Source organism: Penicillium maclennaniae (assembly GCF_028827695.1).
Source record: "Penicillium maclennaniae strain IBT 15551 chromosome Unknown utg000007l:1.0-4884863.0:1.0-4888362.0, whole genome shotgun sequence".
Lineage (NCBI taxonomy): Eukaryota > Fungi > Ascomycota > Eurotiomycetes > Eurotiales > Aspergillaceae > Penicillium > Penicillium maclennaniae.
In genome coordinates this window covers 3753148-3759147 of record NW_026623219.1, presented here as the reverse complement: position 1 = coordinate 3759147, position 6000 = coordinate 3753148, and positions in this window count along the sequence as shown.

Genomic DNA, 6000 nt, shown 5'->3' with positions numbered 1-6000 from the left:
TGATTTATGCTAGTACTAGGGCTCGAGGAAGGTTATAGGGAAGATATTATATAACCGGGAGTATTAGTTAGGTAAGCTTAGATAATACACTTATATTCCGACTATTATAAGTACGCGGAATAGTCTAATAAAGCGTAATAAGAGTTTTCTTATAGGTGTCTTTAGCTTTAAGTTATAGGTTAAAAGGGCTATAAGATCTCTACGCTTAAATTTAATTAGGGTATAGTGTTTATTATAGTGCTTCGCTATAGTTTCGGTAGCTCTTCGCTATATTTTCTTTATTTTTTTACGGAGATTATATAGCTTTTATATTCGATCTACTATAGCTAGCACTTCCTCCTTTAGTGCTCTAGCCTCGGAGCGTAATTAGAAATTTAGGGAATATCCTATAAGGGCTTAGAAGGGCGAGATACCTATAGTGGTATTTATAATATTATTATATATAAACTCCGTAATTTATAGCAGATTTAGCTATATTTATTACTTAGTATCTATAAAATATTATAAGTAATACTTAAGGGTTTAATTTATCCTTTCTGTTTGGCTATCTGTCTATAGGTAGAAAGCTATAGAAAATCGGAGTTTTATCCTTAAGTAGAAATATAGTTTTAACTAAAATTTATTAATAAAGATAGGGCCTCTATCGGATATAATACCTTCTAGTAGGCTAAACTAGAGTTCGATCTTATAATATATTATAATAGTAAGGGAATTAGCGTTAATCGCTATTAAAATAGGGATAAATCGGCACTATTTTATAAAGCGGCAGATAATAACTAAGATTGCGTTATAAGGCTTATTCTTATAGATTACTAAGGGTAGACCTATAATAAAGTCTATAGAGATTTTAGCGAATAATTATAAAGGTTACGGTAGGGATTTAAGGTTACTATATAGCCTATACCGAGGTACTATAGTTTCTTAGTAGATAGAGTAGGTTTTTATATATTCTATAATATCTTAGTGTATATTCGTCTAATAATATTTCTGTTATAGGAGCTCTGTCGTCCTATATTTCCTAAAGTATCCTACTAAGGGATTATCGTAGTGGATTTATAGTAATTTCTATTTTAGGTTACTCCCTATAGGGATATAAAGGCGTATTTTATAGCGTAGTAGGCTATTAAGGTTAATAGACTATCCTTTTATACGCTATTTCCCTTATGAAATAGCTATTTTTTGGCTCTAAGTCTCCGGATTATTATCCTAGATTCTCTTAACCTAGACCTGTAGATTAGCGCTTACGTGCTCTGTATAAGCGTTCTCACTAACACTAGCACTCTATACTATACTCTAGGGTAACTATTAAGCGTAACTTAAGTCCTCCTAAAGAGCCTAGTTAGCTATTTCTATATCGCCCCGGCCTTAATTCACTTAGGTATTAATAGGGATTCGCATATAGAGTTTAGGTTCTTCCTAGTTATTATACTCTAACTAGGATTTGCTAGCTAGGAGGTCTCTTAGTTTAACCTCCGAAACACCTATAATTCGCTCTTAAATAAGGTTTAGAAGCTCTATTCTTAGAGCTATATCTTTATTTAGCTATTATAAGAGGCTATTAGCGGGATTTATTCTACCTACTTAGTATTTAATTATAAAATTAAAGGGGGTAAGGAATAAATATTACCGGGCTTAGCGTCTATTAATTTTTGGCTATTTTATAAAGCCTTAGAGGTTCGAATAATTAGAGAGGACCTTAATAAGGTACTTACTTCCTTTTAGGTAGTATCGCTATTACTTAAATAAATATATAATAGCGAATAGTTCCTAGTCTGGGGTACTATAGTTTAGTTCTGCGCTAGTAAATTTTCTTAATCAGAACGTTATAGGGTGCTATCGCTCTTTATTATTAGGTTATAATATTATCCTAGCTATCCCTAGATTAGATACGTTAGTTTTAATTCGGATATATCTTACTAGGTTAAAGAATTTAAGGAGTAGGGCTTACTAAAAGATATCTTTTAGTTATTAAAACGCTACCTTTTTAATATTATTTAGATCTATATTCCCTTATTTCTTATTATTCTGGCTTCCCTTTAGAAGGTTAATAAGAGAGACCGTAATAAGGGAGTATCCTTTAATAAAGCGCTAGTAGAAGTTATAGAATCCTAGGAATACTTAAATATTATAGAATATTTTAGGTATTTCTTAGGACGCGATAGCGATAATATATTATAGATTTATTAAGATATCTTAGCTACTTATTATAAAGCTAAGGAATTCTACTTAGTCTTAGTAGAATACGTATTTAGATATTTTTACGTAGAGCTATACTTCCTTTAGCCTTTCGAGGACTTATCGAAGGTATTTTATATATAACTTATAGTCTAATAAGAAGATAAGGATATTATTTAGGTATATAATATAGATTATATTAAGTAGGCTATATAACGCGGTATAAATATAGTTTTAAAAGGTAGCCGGTACGTTAGTGAGTCTAAATAGTATCACTATATATTTATAGTAACCGTATTATGTCCGGAAGGCTATTTTCTATTTTTTGCCCTCTCTTATTCGGATTCAGTAATATATATCCTATATATCGATTTTGCTAAAGTATTTTATACCTAAAAGGTAATTAAGGATCTCCGAAATAAGGGGTAAAGGATAGCGATTCTTAACTAAGACTTTATTTAATCCTCGGTTATCTATGTAGAGACATAAATTATTGTCCTTTTTAGGTATAAAGAGGATTAGCGCCCTTATAGGACTCTTAGAGGGTCGGATACGTCTATTTATAAGGTTTTCGTTAAGATATCTCCTTAATTTCGTAAGTTCGGTTTGCGAGAGGGGGTATATTAGCTTATAGGGGGGTAATACCCCTTCCTTAAGTTCGATAGCGTGGTTAGTTAACTTTTATATTAGCAGAATCTTTAACTAATTAGCTATAAATATATTATAAAATATCTCTAGTTTATCTAGTAGTGTTAGTTCGGATATAGTCTCTGTTTCTTTATTATCCTCTAGAAGCTATATATCTTCTAATATTTAGATCGCGGTATAAATATAGGTATAATTTTAGTAAGCCTTAGTAAATTACTATAGGCTAAGTAAGGAGAACTCTTTTGTCTCGAACCACTATCGTTAGTCTAATAATAAATAGATTTAAAGGTCTTAAATCGTGATTATTAATAGAAGGATAGGGCTACCTTCTAGGCGTAGGTCCCTATCTATAGCTATATATTATCTTATAAAGCTATAGGGTATCCCCCTTAAGTCGGTAGCGGTAATAGGGACTTTCTATACTCTATAGGAGATAATCTTCTAGTTCGAGATTACCTAAATAGTTAGAGCGGTGGCTAGGGTATATTCTAAGTTATACTTTTTTGCGAATTAGTAGCTAACTAGATTAACTTTAGCGTAACTGTCTAGGTCCGCGTATATAATAAGGGCGTTCCGTACTCGAATTAGGATATAAAAGCGTAAGGTAGTCCCTATCTTAGGGTCTAGAGTTATAGGGGTAAGGCTTACTTTAACTTATTCTCTTTTCCTGAGTTCCTTAAGGATTAGATACGCGCGGGGTATATATTTAGTCTGTCTTTAGTGTAATTTAAGGCGATATAGCTAAATTTGTGATATTAGTAGTATTAGGGTCCTAATCCTAAGCGTGGTAGGTTTTGGTCTTAGTTCGTAATTAATCTATATATATTATTTAAGTTATGATAGCCGCGGCTTTCCCGGAAGCGTAAGGAACCTAGCTAAGTCTTTAAGGGTTATTACTCCTTATATCTTTAGGAGGTATTATCTTTTCTTTAGTTATATATATATCTAGATTATGCGAGGCGTCTTAGTGGGCGTTAATACTCTTAGGTTTTATTAGCGAATTAGCGATATTTCTTAGCTATTTAGAGTAGGTTCCAGAAACGTCTCACTTCACTTACTATAGTATCGTGTATCTCTAGTAATTATTCTCTAGGGAGATATTCGCTTATATAATAGCGAAGGGCTAGGTTAAGCTTAGAGTAATAGAATATTATACTATCCTTTTTGCTTTTCCGTTTAAAATATTATTCTAGGCTATCTAGATAGGCATAGAATTAATCCGGATTATCTTATAGCCTTTAGTATACTTAGCTAAGGCTAATACTTATATTAACCTATAAGATAGCTATATTATATAGGAGGGTAGTTATCTAGTCTTTAAAAGCTATCTATAAACTCTTAAGCTCTTATTATTCCTCTATAGGCTTTATATATATATATATTATAGCTATCTTTAGCGATAGTTATATTCTATTATTATTATATTAGCGAATACCTTTTCTCGGTCTATAAGGTATTGTTAGGATATAAGGGGAAAGCTACCACGAAGCAGATCGTGGCCCCTTAAGTCCGTGGGATCAACCTTAGTCCGGCTGGGTCAGTCAGTGCCAGACAAAGGTGGAAGGTCAAAGGTCGTAGGATAGACTATAAGCAGATATAGCCTAAACGAAGGCAGAACCACAGTCCTAAGGATCAAAGGAAGAAGGATAGAAGAAGGTAGAGATGACTTTTGAAGTGGACAATAACTTAAGGAAAGTAGAACTGACTTCAGGAAAGTAGAACTGACTTCAGGAAAGTAGAACTGACTTGATTCTATCTGCTAGAAAAGAAGGACGTATTTATAGGCTAGGATAGCCTAGAAATGACGTCTAGAATAACATACAAATGACGCACAAACACTAGGCAGCAACATAATGAAGGTGGCAAAGAAGGGAACCGAAGAGAAGCGAAAAGAATGATGTCAAGGATCGACGGTCTAAGCCACCCCAAAAGCACCCCCGCAGGATCAGGCTATGCATGCCTAAAGGTGGACCATTTTACCCCTAAGGGAAAGTGGTCCGCCTATCCTTAAGGGGACCGAGGGTCGAAGTCTGTTCACCGGGGTACGAAGACCATAGTCGAAGTCCGCGGGCAAGGCATGCCTGAAGGCACCCCCGAAGGAACGGACCATTCATACCTGAAGGCGGACCATTTACCCCTCAAGGAAAATGGTCCCGCCTATCGTTCGGGGGGAGGGCCGCGGACCAGAATCAGAAGTGGTCAAAACATCATTTTGATAGAAGAAAAATCTGGTCACGTGATTAATGCAATCTGGTCTTATATGTTGAATATAAGGATAGATCTTTCTATGTAGCATTGGTCTATATTCCAATAGGTATCGTTTTGGGTCGGCTTCGAATTAATATTTAAGGTTAAGAATCTACTCTTAATATTTCCGGAGGTTAAAGTCCTTTAAAAAGGAAGGGATATCTTTAATTTTAATACCCTTTTTATCGTTACTCACGGTCAATTTATCTTTATTTTGTAGCCGGGTCCTTATCTTAACTAGTATAGTTCGGTCCCCTTTAAGCTCCCGAATATATTTAAGGAGGTGGATTTTCTTATTAAGGCGTTCGATTTTATCTTCGATAGTTTGGCTATTATTTTAGAGTTCTTCACGGGTCGCTTAATATCCGCGTAGGTCCCCTAGAAGTGGTTCGTATTATAGCGGGTTAGGAGAAATTAACTTAGGTTAGTTTAGTCCCGGGGTCGAATCGGTAGCGTCTCTACGCTAGGACGTAGCAGTAGCCTCGTGCGATATAGGCGTGTCGTCGCCTTCGGTAGCGACGCGGGAGCGGAGGATATAGTCGTTAACAGATATACTTCCTTAGGTAACCGATAAAAGAAGAATCAGAATTATAAAGGATCTATATATTTAGGATAGAAAGCCTGTCAGTTAGGTAAGAAAGGATGTCTGGACTAGGTATAGTATTATAGAAGCAAGACTAATTCTTGCTAAGTCTAGATTAATTGGAAACCCTCTCGATTTAAGTACGAATTGGGTCCGAGACTTGCTTATTCCACTGCGGGGCAAACCTTCACCGCTAGTCCTCAGTATTCCTTTACAGGATCTTTTAAAGGCCCTCCTCCGGAAGTATACCTTAGCCCTTAGATAAAAGGATCTTCTTTAGTATAGACTATAATTAGGCTAGGATAGGTACTATTATGAAGTAGGCTTTAGCTAGGATCTACCCGTTA